This window comes from Homalodisca vitripennis, chromosome 6 (assembly GCF_021130785.1).
Source record: "Homalodisca vitripennis isolate AUS2020 chromosome 6, UT_GWSS_2.1, whole genome shotgun sequence".
NCBI lineage: Eukaryota > Metazoa > Arthropoda > Insecta > Hemiptera > Cicadellidae > Homalodisca > Homalodisca vitripennis.
This window is the reverse complement of record NC_060212.1, coordinates 89,671,252-89,685,556: the sequence shown is the minus strand read 5'-3', so window position 1 is coordinate 89,685,556 and position 14,305 is coordinate 89,671,252. Positions and strand designations below refer to the sequence as shown.

At 30.4% G+C, this 14,305-nt stretch overlaps 1 long non-coding RNA gene across 1 annotated transcript; it reads right to left on the bottom strand.

The window, feature by feature from the left end:
* Window positions 1-11,885: 11,885 nt before the first annotated feature.
* LOC124365228 lies at window positions 11,886-13,701 on the bottom strand. The gene is made up of 2 exons (XR_006922716.1): window positions 13,652-13,701; window positions 11,886-12,331 (listed from the first exon to the last, which is right to left on the bottom strand). It is a non-coding gene; the product is annotated as an uncharacterized LOC124365228 (long non-coding RNA).
* Between the last annotated feature and the right edge of the window lie 604 nt (window positions 13,702-14,305).

The following is a 14,305-nucleotide window of genomic DNA, read 5'->3' as shown; positions in this document are numbered from 1 at the left end:
TCTAAACAAGTGTCGAGGAACTCCAAGAGCTGTTTTCAGGATTAAAGAAACAAGTTACAATTTGTGTATCATACAAGTTATAGTTATGCAGGGAATTATGTGAATAGTGGTAAGCTGTGACTTGAACCGTTTTAGGTGAATTGCTAAGTTTAACATCAATATATCAAGTTAATTTAAGTTAATATCAATAAAATGAGAACTTCTAGAATATAGTTAAATTAAACATAATCGATATTACTTTACTTATTCTCAGGATAAATAATTATATTTAGAAAAGTTATGTAATTGCTCCAGGTAGAAAGTATGAACTTTTATATGATTACACATCATAATTTTAAGCATGAAGAAACGTGTGTATTAATAATATGGAAGGAATGAATGAGATTTATTTTAACATTTGGTTTTGTAAATATTACTAAATGTAAAGAATACAATACATTTCCAATTTATTGGAAATATAAATTATTATTTTATAAATTGGAAATGTATTGTATTCTTTACATTTAGTAATATTTATAGGTTTTTCCAATTGCTCCAAGAGTCTGCAAATTTGGTTTTGTTTTGTGGCGTTCCTACAGCCGTTATGTGAATCTTGTAGTTTTAACGCGTACGAGAGTTCATAACGCCCTCTTTGCTGCTCGTATAGGTAACCTACGTGACGTGCACGTGTACGGGTTTATTACCACTCTAGGTCCAATAAAAAGGAATTTCCTGGTATTTATTGACTGTTAACTCATGTTTATTTGTGATTTATTTATTTATACAACCATGGTAATATCATGATATATAATGGTACGTTCCCATACATAAATACCAAATTTTTTAACAAAAATATTTTCACTGGGCACTAAACTCAAACACTATAAGGACTAAAGTATTTTATGCCACACACAAACACACTCACGCGCACACCCGATGTTTCGTCATAGTTTTCGAATCTTGGAGCACAGCCGCGATTTCGCATTGCATCCCATCTTTTAGGAGTTCTTCAGTCATTTCCCTAGGACAACACTTCTTGCGAATCTTCACTGGTGATTGGTAAGTACCAATATATTTGGTAACAGCATTTTTGCTGTGAAATTGATGAAAGCGATGTGTTATTATTTCCTGTTGTTTAACAGCGGTGACTGAGCGGACGTGTGTACCCAGTACTATCCGGCGGATGTTTGTTTCGCTTTGTATTACTATACTTCCTTTTCTACGGTGGTCTATTCTTTATTCATGAATTTAAATTTACCAATTATTAAATATCTCTTACATGCTGTATTACGCGATAAAAAACCTTATCAGTTCGCGGTGACAACACAATGTTCTGGCATATCCTAGCTTTCAGAGAGGCGTAAAGGATCATCATTTCCTAAATTTAAGCATTTAAAAAAAATGTGTTGCTACAAACGTAAAAGATGTCTCGCTATCCAAAACTTAACGATAATCAATTATTTCCACTCTTTATATCTTTCTCGAATCGTTATATATATATATATATATTTACATTAAATTGTATAAATGGCAATTGCCTTATTTAATTTCAATAAACATTGAATCGCAAAAAGTACTTGCTCCGCCCGGAGACGAACCACGTATCTCTCGCTTGCCGGGTGAATGTGCTACCATTACACCACAGAGCGCTTACTTTTTCCGATTCAATTATTTTTTTGTATTTGGCCGTACCTGTCACATATGCGTTTAAATAAGCAAACTAACATATGATCAGAAGACCAAATACCTGTCAAACGACTTTTATTCACATTAAATTGTATAAATGGCAATTGCCTTATTTAATGGCAATAAACATTGAATCGCAAAAAGTAATGTATATATATATATATATATATATATATATATATATATATATTTATGCATTGAAATATTGTTAAAACACACACACACACACACACACACACACACACACAGACACACACACATATATATATATATATATATATATATATATATATATATATATATAGTACCCCACACCACGTTTCGCGTAACAGGTTTTGTTGCCTACAACTTGCATTGATCAAATTTCATTCTTGAGATGTCCTACGGAGAGATTGGTAGACAAACAAGCATTTGGAAAAAAATTTTTAATCTTCTTGGCTGACAAAAGAGAAATTGGGCCAGTCTACTAAATGTCTTTCAATTACAATTAGCCTTATGCCATGGCTTAATTTTTTCTTGTCTATGTAAAAAGTCTACAGATGAAATCATTCCCGAGTTTCTTGCCACGTGATACACTCACATTTGTGTTTATCCAAGTGACCAAACAATTTTGATATATGTGTTAAGATAGTCAGGGTACATGTTTTAATATGCAACGCGTGAAAATCTTATTTGGCTGTACTAATGTGTATTTAAAAACTTTTTTATTCTATAATTTTCCCCTTTCCCATCGGAAATATCCATAAAATTAATATAAAAATATTCACTAACTCTAATCCAAATCCCATTTAGTGGCAATACTATCATCGAACTCAGGATTTAACCTTCAAGTAAAATTTTTAACCTATAGATAAGACACTTACATTTTAGAGTTAGCATAAGGACAGACAAACAGTTCAAAATAAAACTTGCCAACCCCTATAATAATAAAAATCAATTATCTTTGATCCAGTTTCATCTTGTAAATTAGAATCATTTATAAAATCGCTGAAAATCAATACTTTATTTGGAACTGTTGCAATAAAGTCTTGTTTGATACAAAATATTTCATGTCAAATTATTTATGTTTATTATATATCATCAACTTAAGCTTTACTAGTGGAGTCTTTCTCTCAATACTCAAAAATGCAGTCATAGTACCTATTTTTATAGGTGTCTCAGACCTAAATTGCAATATTATCGTCCTATATCTTTGTTATCATGTTTCTCTAAGATAGTTGAGAAGCAAATGAAGCACAGAATATTACATTCTTACAAAACATTGATTTCTTTAGTATCAAACAGATTAGTTTTAGAGCTTAGGAGCTGAATACCGAAGACGACATGTTGAAATTCATAACAGAACTAAGTAATGGGCTAAATGAAAACAACATTTGTTGGTCTCTTTTAAGATATAAAAAAGGCTTTTGATACTGTCAATCATAGCACATTATTAGAAAAGTTATATGACTTTGTAATAAGAGCAGTTGTGTATGAGTGGTTTAACTGTTGATTGTTAGACAAGAAACAATGTGTCACGGTTGGTTCAGTCTTATGTGAAATAGGTGTTGTGAATGATACTGCGCTGTTTTACGTAAAAAAATCTGTTAAATCAGCAATTAACAGTGATTTGGAAGCACTGCAATGGTGGTTTACAAAAACAAACGTGTCAATAAGCTCAAAAAACATATTATGTATAATTTAGACTTAGACAAAACTCGTATATTAATTTAAATTTTTCTAATATTTATTCTGTACAGGTTAAAATATTGTTTGTGTTGATAAATGCACTACAAGTAAAATGATATAAAATATTTGGGAGTATATGTTGATTCGGAATTATGTTGGAAAATTCGTATGAATAAACTCGAAATTAAAATAAATAACATTAACCAAACTATTTATGTAATAGTAATGTTTTACAACATTTGTATTTTGCATTGGTACAAAGTCGCTTAGAATATGGCATATTATTCTGGAGAAACAGTTACGAAACATTTTAAACCCAATTTATATACAGGAAAAAGTGCCTATATTAATTTTATATGTAAACAGAATTGAACCTTCTCGTCCTCTTTTTATCTGTCACAGAATCTTATATTTAAAGTACATCTTTGTTTTTTGATTTCCCATTCAATTAAACAAATACAGGAACAAGCTCAGAACAGTCAATACATTTCAGATCCCAAGACCTACGAATATATTTTTCAATAAAACATAACTTAGTGCTCCGAGAATGTTTAATAAATTTCCAGATAGTATAAAAAATAGTAATAAAAATCAGACTGGCAAGTCCAAAATGGCCAATTTCGTTGTCTATTTTCTTTGATGCTACGTACATGAATGGTTAAATGTAAATACTGTACCGTACGTTTTATTGTTTGCGGAAAAATATTATTATTATTAATAGGCTTAACTGAAGCAAAAACAATTAATTTTAGTAATCTTGTAAACATAAATTTAAGACAATTCCCACGTGCTCAGCTGTAGTTCGGACACAAATCTCTATGATAAGATTTGGCACGAGTCCAAGAGTTCTTGTTTCACGAAGTACTCTGAACAGTTCTGTCATTTACATCCTGGCCTGTATTGTCGCTGTGAGTTAAGACTTAACTTCCCTTTTTATATATCCCATATATATATATATATGGGGAGTTAATTGGAGAATTTTAATAAGTAATAGTTGACTTTCTTAACGTAAATTTACGTTTTCATGAGTATTCAACATATTAAATTAAGAAATACATACATCACTCAAAGTGTCGCGTATTTCAAATGTGCAGTTTATTTCATTAGGCTGTATGTGTTATTATGTAACATGGTAAACTTTCATACGATACTACTCAGTATGTTTGTGTACAAATTAATTTATTATTTGATTTTCTGGTTGCCATCATAGTTACCCATAAGACCTACATCAAGATGTTTCCTTGTATATATAATCATTGAAAAATTTCGAGACTACGCTTCGGGATCGAGATATCGTGTGGACATACATAGCTAGGAATTCCGACAGTGGGCACATTTAAATACTACACGCAGAGGTAAGAATATTTAAATTTACATAATACCCGAAGGAACCCTTTATTTCGGCAGATTAATAACTGAAATATCGAGGCCGCGGAGAGAGCACCGTTACGAATGTCCTCTGCAGTCGAATTACTCTCTAGGTTACATATATCAGGTATTTCGCATACACGATCTAGTAGTAATCACTTGTATAAGAATGTTTTTTTTAATAGAGTCATTGCTTTTTTATTTTTATTAAGTTGGTTTTAAAATATAAGATTTATTTGTTTCTCATTTCTTATGTCAAAAATACGTTCACACAATTATGGAAATTAAGTTTATACACAATAAAATCACTGCTTTCAAAACTCACATTGTATGGTTTATAAAAACTTAAAAATCAGTAAAGGAATTTTAGTATTTTCTTCATTACCAACGTTGATTTTTATAATTTAAATTTCAGGTGGCTGGGAAACAGTTTATATAATGTCTGTTTGTCTGTCCATACGATACCTTGAAAACTATTTTAGGAAAGGGTTTGAAATATGTATGACGAATCAATTCTTTATAGGTAAAATCATATTCGATGTTATATCAACGTCTGCGAGAGAATAAATCTCAAAAGAGGTCTCATTAGCATGCCTTATTAATGCATTTCATGTAACTAGACAATAGAAGTGGTTTTGGATCATTAATAATTATACTTCTCTTTTCAATTTTTTACGCATGTGGTAGATCTGATTAATTAATTCAAAGATAAAGTCGTGCATAGTATGGGTTGATTCTTACTGGTTTGATTAGGGGTTATCTGTTAGTACATTATGGATTTTATTATAATAATAATTTTAGATAATATTTCCATAACAACATATTGCCTTATCCTCTTGTTTAATTATTTTAGAATAATTAAGTTTAACATTTTCTTATGTAACGCTTTGATTTATCAGCACAGCTTCCTCTTCTAGCCTTTCCCTTTAAATTCCGTAGATGCAAAATATGAAACTGCAGCTTGTAATTAGTAGATAAATCTTTCGGTTGGAATTTTATCTAATCAATTTTCTTTTCAATGGCCATTTTCCTTGTTAATCTTCCTTCTCTGCTGAAATTCCTCAATAAAAACATTACCTGTGTTCTTGAAAAATGCAAATTAACTCTGATTTCAAACACTATTAATGTTTTCTTATTACATTAAGTTAATTATATAAAATATTACAATAAACATATTAAATATTTCATTTATAAATATGATATTAAATATGTATTACTTCTAAAATTTATTTAAGTATAAAATACCTTCATATATACGTTATATTCCCCGTAACAAAATTCAACAAATTGTATTAGTTGTAAAAATGTGATTATTGAAAATATGTTAACGTTTAATTGTTTCAGTCATCTAACATCCTGTATAGGTAAACATAATACTTATATCGTGTATATATGTATACACACACACACACACACATACATACATATTATGTACATATGTGTATATATATATTATGTACATATGTGTATATATATATATATACAGGGTGTATATATACATACATGTGTGTATATATAGTATATATAAAGGGTGTCAGAGTGTAAATTAAGTTATAATACGTCTGGATATATTCCTAACAGATTGAGTTATCGATGTAAAATCTTCACCATACATATTAAAATATTTTTTTAGACTTTATAAATGATAAAACCAGTCTCCCCTCTTTTCTACAGAACTACAGAAAATTGAACTTGTTTTTACTGTTTTGCCAATAACTCCGGTCGTGAAGTGACACGCTGTTTTTAGGAAAACCGATTTGTGTCACCATTTTCATAATAATTAATACAATTGTGATAATACATTTTTTATTTGATGATGATTTAACGTACTACATAATGTATTCTTTATAGAAAAAGCAAATTAACATAATTCTTCTCAAAACTATTCTAATAAAAATCACAATTTCCTTCATTACAAACATCAGGATATTCTGCAATAAAACTTTTATTATTTTATCCAATAAACTTCATAAATGTCCTGGAGAAATCACTGTCGAGATATTGGAGGGAACAGCTTGCATATTAATTTGGATATTATGAAGTTTCCTGTTCTGAGAAAGAGGTGTTAGTATTCCGAGCGTATAATACGGTTATTAAGCTCATAGCTGAAACTAAAAGTTTTCCAAAAGACTTTTCTCAAAATACAAGATTAAACCCTTTCTAGACTTTTATAGATCCCAGAGACTTGTGTTCGACCCACAGCGGATAACAACTCGGCCCGGAGAGTGACTCCCAATGGACCGAGGTTTACCATTTTCAACTTAGACATAGAATTAGTAGATGTGGTCTTTCAAACCAAATTTAAACCCTCCAAGGTAACACAACTGAAATACAACGTTCATAATGACATACATACACCTGTACTGAAATTCTCTTTCGTCGTCAACTGGAGGGATGTAATGCGCTAAACGCTCAGCTAATAAAACAGTTATTTCATAAACGTACTTATTTTTAAATATATTATGATTACGTTTTAATACCACTACCCATATTCTTGTAAATTTCAGCTAAAGAAACGACAGAAGAACTAAGATTACTTACGTCTGAGAATCCATGAAATGTAATAAAATCTGCATTATCCTGTGAGAAACATCTAAGGATTTTCAGTATGCAAACACACGTATAAATACATATCAGCGTTGTCAAGCTATGTTTCAAATTTCTCTACCCCTTTTTTCGGTTTTCGCAGATTAGTTTAAAATCGAACAAATATTTTTAGAACAGAAAGTCACGAACGTGAGTTCATATAAACATGTGAACTACCATACGTGAGATCCATTCTCCGTTCGTCCCATTTTAATCAGTAATACCACAGTATTCCCCACATAACATAATACAAAAATGCGATTATGCATTTAGCTTGTGATATTAAAGGTTTAAACAAACTAGCAAAATTCTTTCAACAACTAAGCCAACAAAGTAACTGTATTCATTGGTAGGTTACTGAAAATATAATTTCTTCCTAATATACACCGTAGTCAACTTTTCCTTTTTTATTTTTCACGTTGCCAACAATTTTACCCATAAGCCCAATCCAACACAATTAATTCTTTGGGTATAGAGATAGAGTTTCACACCAAATTACAACCCAATAACTCGTTTCGCACGTATACGGACAGGAAGCTGATGAACATTTGGCGGGAACAAACAACGTTGATAGTCTAATTTATAGCGATCAATCTATAATTAAAAGTAGCTTATCCTCTTTCAACAGGCAGCTTCATGAGAAGTCTGACACTAAGAGGGAAATGTTCTGATCTGAAGTTTGCTGTCTAGGAATATAAAACAGGATTGGGCTGTATTGAAGTTTGTTTTCATTATACATACTATCTAATTTACTCAGATTAAAATTTATAATTTCATAGATTTATGGGATTAAATAATTTTTTAAGACAAATCTAGATGCATTCTTAACTTAGCAACTATAAATTTAAGTAAGATGTTTACATCTAAATAAAAGTGCGTCATTAACATAAATTTGAGGCATGCGTACTGCAGACCACATTTCCATCCTCAAAGTAATTAGCTATTTTCTTCACTCTTCTGAATATAAATACATATGTATTTTCTTACTCTTAATAAGTATATTCTTAAGAGCAAAACAAGAAACGAGCTGTATTACTGAAACTACTAAGAGTTTTGCCTTATAAAAGGAATGCTAAATCACTAACTGTGTGTACTTACTGAGTCATTAATCTCAAAGTTTTCAGATATGTTATGTACAAAAAAATTACAATAGAAAGACCTAAGAGTAGTTATATGCGTTTTAATCATATATTTAAAATGAGCTAATGAGAGATAAATTTCTCCTGACTAAAATAAGTTTATGTGTATTACCGTGTTACTTAAGATTGTGACGGTGACTCAATATTGAAACCTGATACGCTTCTAAATGCTTCATTAAATGTTGCAAGGTTGCGTTCTTCCCATGACCAAGTAGTGCTATAACATTTCCGAAAGAAATATAAAGTATTTACGACAAGTCATCGATGTTCATGAGATTGAAGGTTAAAGCATATCCATATGTTTGGCAAAGTAAATAATAAGTAAGTATTGCTTCAAAAACACAAATTCCTGCATAAGTATTTACGCCGAATAAGATAAATACATGGAACACAATTATTTATTTTGCAATCGATATATTTATCTGGCTATGCTATTAGGGGAATAAATAGCAAAAACATTGTTTTTATTGCATTGGTTGCACAAATTAGGACAATGTTTCTATTAAATCAGAGTGTTTTATTCGTCTATAATGTCTTGAATGTCGTAATGTCCTCTATCGTAATGGTAAGAGATAAAAATGTAATGTCAAGAGTGGCTTAAGTGGCTTTTTTTTAAGTGGCTTTTATTTACTCAGAAAATACTGCATTTCTACTACTAATTTATTTATTTAGCCTCTTAAGGGGGGTCGGGAGGTCAAATGGGTCAAAAATTACTTTTTTGGTGTTTTTATTGAATATTATTCTGCTTTTCATAGCGGTTAATTCAAGACCAATTTCATGAAAATCGGTCAAGTAGTTCTTGAATAAAAATTTTTTTTCTAAAGGCTGTACTTCAAATTTCTGGTGAGAGTTTCAGCATTGAGGAGACAGTATTTTATATTGTACTATAACTCTTTATGCAAAATAGAGCTGTATTACTATTACATTTTTTGCTATTGGTACAATTGTTTGTCACCTGTTTTTTTTTCATTACCTTGTTTGTTATTGTTTTCTTCTGTTTATAACCAAGAATAACATTTCAAATGTCACAGTTTATTTTCTGAGGTTCCTGGTGTTTTCTGTGTGTTAGAAGTTTTATTTCAAAGCCTAGATTTTGTAACAAAGTCTCTAAAAAAACGTAAGCAAGTAGGGAAGCCTAAAGTGGTGTTTGTAGATAGTGACTGTGTGAGAAGCCTAGAATTTAGGCCTAGTACACAAAGCCCAGAACCTAGGACTAGTGCACCAAGCCCAATTCCTCCAGAGCCTCAAAAGGAGAGTTTGTCTAGTAAGAAAATTAGTTCTTGTCTTGCAGATTACAATAAGTACTAAGGTAACTGTGGCACTAATGACATTGTAAATTTGCAAATTCTTCAAAACCTGCTTGAACAAAACCAAAGTGAATCGCTCAATAACATGATTTGGGCTCGTATTCCCAAGCGAACTTTTGTCATCCTATCAACTCTAGAATTAGGGGTATATGATGCTATTGCTGTCTTCAACAAAGGCAATATAGTCAGATGCGAAATGTTTGCTAAATTAGGGATTGTACCTGGGGTAAACTGTGTATATGTGCTTTAAGACATGGACATGCTACGCATCAAAAAAGCGAATAAAGCCGTCGATGAAATAGAAAAAAAGTGTTGAAGACAGACTACACTGGCAAAAAAGAGTCTAGAAGACGACTATGAAGCAGAGGAAGCAGACAATCCCTCATATGGTGCAGGAATGCATTTATAAAGCAAGTTTAGTTGCTAAGCTAATGGATGTTCCAAATAAATGGCTTTTTTCCAAAAATGATTTTTTTCGGTAAATAAGGAACATTATCTCCAAAACTATAAATGATAGATCAATAATTTTTTTATACCTTGGAGAGGGCATTATTCTACACATTTTAACACATGGATTTTAAAAAATTTCAATCAGAAAATTTTTTATTGCAACTAATTTATAAAAATTACTGGTAATTTTTAGAGTATTTTTTTAAAAATTGCCAAAAATCCCAAAAATATTTTTTTTTAAAAATCTTGTGTTAAAATATGTATATTGTTGTGCTTTATCAAGAAAAAAAAAAGTTCTAAGTGCTATCATTTATAGTTTTTTGGTAAATGTTCCTTAAAGTTTGAGAATTTAACATGGGCTTAAATGGAGCTCCCGACCCCCCTTAAAGGCCTAACTGCTTGGAAATAGACAGTGTAAAAACCACAAGGTCCTCACAAACACGTTGTGTTAGTGTTTAAAGGAAGATCTGGATAGGAAATACAGTTCTGTTAGACCTGCCCCAACGCAACAGTTCACTGCGCATCGTTGTCGAGCCGTAGAGCTGCCAACACTGCCGAGACGAATGACCCTCACTCCACTGTCTTCTCGCTAAACAAAGCCGAGTTTTCCCACTGATGTATTCTCTAACTTCATCACAGCCGGATTATCCTCGCGCCTGCAATCTGCTGACCACAATAAACAACGCTAATTTGCAGTACTTGTCGGTGCAGAAATTCCAGGCGTCATAATATTACCTGATAATTATTCAGTATTTCAGTATTTTTTAAATGTAGTTTTGTCAAAGTAAGTTTTTATGTGTTTGTATTTTGTTTTTTATCCGATAAACTTATTCTTTCTGATAGTTAATTAGTTATTCTTTATTTCGGTTTAGTTCTGATTCATTTATCTCAATTTCAATTGTATTTTATGTAATACTTGTTAGTTTTCATCATTGACGATTATTTAACCACTAATAACTAGAATATTTGAAATATTTTGAAATTTTATTCAGATGATTTATTTATATGTTTGTTATGGTTGATGACTAATAAATTAATCACTTAGTTTTTTATTAATAAATAACTTACTCAAATGCGTTTCTGTCACCATATCTTTTTAAAACTCCTAAATGAACCAAACTATCTTACTTACCTTGAATACGAACTAGCTAACTTTGCTTCATGTGTGCCATAGTGAATTAAGATGTTTTATAACTAATTCGGTACAAAAAAACTTATTCCTTGTTATTTTATGAATTCACTACTAATAATTTACTGGACTAGGCAAACTACTAGGATACTTATGCTAAATAAATAAATATATACTCTCGTTTAGTTCTTTATACAATTTTATTTCTTCAGTTCAGCATAAAACATTTCTATAGATATGATATTTAACATTTACTACTTAATTTCAATATTAATTTTTTAGTTATTAAATTTAATAGTGTAGTAATTACGTACTTTCTTAACACCTCACCTACAATTAAAACGGATAAATAAAATACAGTAAAATAGTGCCTACAAAAATAAAATTTGCCAAGTTTGTGGAAAATTATTTAGTAATGAGTGAAAAAAATTCTTGCTTAAAATACAATTTCATTAATACACGACAATATTTTAAATTTTGTTTCATTGTTTGAAAGAAAACTGGGACTAACTAATTCATAAATCATTTTAAATAAAAGATGGTGGTTATTTTACAATATTAATAAGTGAAAAATTGAACATGTATAGAAATTTTACTCTAAAGTATATATTATTTACAGTAGTATTTAATTCATTCTATAATTAATTCTATATTCTCATAACCAGCAAGAGATTTAATTTTGATACATTTATTGAAAACTATAAGTTGTTTTACAGTATCTAAAAATCAAATATTTTCATTTTACCACCCCGTCAACAAGTAGTACAGCGTAGTAACATGCTTCAGCTACCCTGAAGACCAGATATTGAAAGTAAAAGGATCAGCATAATAACCTCGATAGTACTGCACTGTCAATAAACGTACTGCTTCACATTCGTTGCTTTCAGTAGGAGGTCAAGAAACAAGGTCTCCTAAGTTGCGGCTGCGGGTAGTTCTCTTCACTCATGACAAGTATTCGTGTAGATAACGATGGATGACAGACACTGCCACAGACATGACGACACCACCTCCTACACGGACTGGAATCAGATATGAATACAGTCTTTTTACTGTTACAATTCTTTGAAATTCTATTCCCTTTAAAAGCTACTAAATTATTGAGTAATTTGTTACGAATAATTGTATAAATGAGTTTTTTTCTGTTTTATAATTGAATCTGTACGCAACTGTTTTAGAATAAAGAGAATAATAACCACCTATTTTTAAAAGAGTATATCAGTATTTGTAAAAAATATTTCAACCCTTTAAAAGAGGGCAAATGTTACACGTTTAAAAATTGATTTACAAATGACATAAGGTAAAGGTGTTAAGAAATTGTTAAAGCCACTTGTAAGATTGGGAAGCCAACAAATTTAAATTGTCCCAGTAAAAGAAATATTTTTTTCTATGGAACATTAGGTACACTCTCTTTAATTGGTACACATATTAAATTTCTATTTCTACAAGATCTAGTACTGCTTAAAGACTAATATTTTTAATTGATTAAAAAACTGTTGTACAAAACAAAATAAAAATTAATTATAGTGTTTTCAGAATAATAAAATAATTTTAAAGTTTTCATACTTATGTGCATTTGTTGTTAAATAATTGTAAAAAGTACAGTATAAGTTGTTCCAAATGACGATATGAATAATAAAACGTTGTTACTAATGTTCAATTTTAAAAAAAGATATAATTAGGTTTTGATGTAAATAATAAGCTAAAGACAAACGATACTCTAGTTACAGGTTATATTTCCCCTTTCTGGCTATATATTGCTTAACTTTCAAGTGAATATTGAATAAAGAGTAGTTGATTATTCTTCGGTCTAGTTGTAATTTATCATTCTTAAGGCTTTACTTGAACATACCTTTTCTTGGCACTAGTTATTTTATACCAGATTGTCTGATTATGCACGTCGGTTATAAAATTTTTACCGTAATTCAGATATCAAAAATAAGAATAAGTTACTATTAGAAATTTCTAATTTAAGTGTTAATAATATCCTCCGAATTGTCTGCAATATAATTAAAACCCGAACCGAGAAACCCTTGCAGTACTCTAATATAAAATGAGAAATAGCAAATTAGGAATATATCCTTTCAGCGAAATAATCTAGTTTTTAACATACTTATTCCCTTACTTGGTATCAAAATTCAAACATAATGTTAACAATACAGAAACTTAAACTTATTTAGATTAAAAATTGCCCTTTCTGGACTGTAAAAAGATTATACACTAATATCCATTTTTATTGAGATTAATACGTACGTAGACTACCTATTCATTTTTATAACATTTCAAACTACTAGCTTTTTATTCGCTATTTCATTAGCTATTATCGTGGTTTTTATTCCTACCTGTGAAAGGAAACTGTAGTCGGCTAGAAGAAGAACTGGTTTCTTCCTCCCAAAAGCACTTCTGTCGAAGCGTTATACACACCGTGTACTGAGTAGCCTCACACCGCAGATGTATGGTGCCATTGTATGTTCCAGGTACTACTGGCAGCGTCAGTTCGCTCACAGAAATGTTTACGTCACCCTTCTCTGTGTACTGGTTGATTCTGCTTATCTCGTTGTATTCCACCTGTAGACGTATTTCAACTAAAAAACGTATTTTATATTTATCTAACAAGTTATATAAATCTTGTAACTCTAATAGTAATGGGTTTTACTAGTATAGAATATTTATTTTGATTTTTATGAATAAGAACGGTGTTAATACAATTTGACGAAAAGAGCATAAATCGCAACTATAGGGGGTGTTGCGAACCAATTTCAAAGTTATTTAATTGTATTTAATTGATTCCTGAATTATTACTTTGTGTAGTCTCTCTGGCAGTTTTTGTATAACCCATACATATCCAGTAAGGGTTTCGTGAAATTTTTATTGTAACCTTTTTTCTTCACTGTTGATATAAAAATAAAATACGAAATTTGTAAAAAATGTTGTTTTTATATCCACATATTAAAAACATAGAAATTGATGATTTCAATGATAGTTCTTCAAATGAA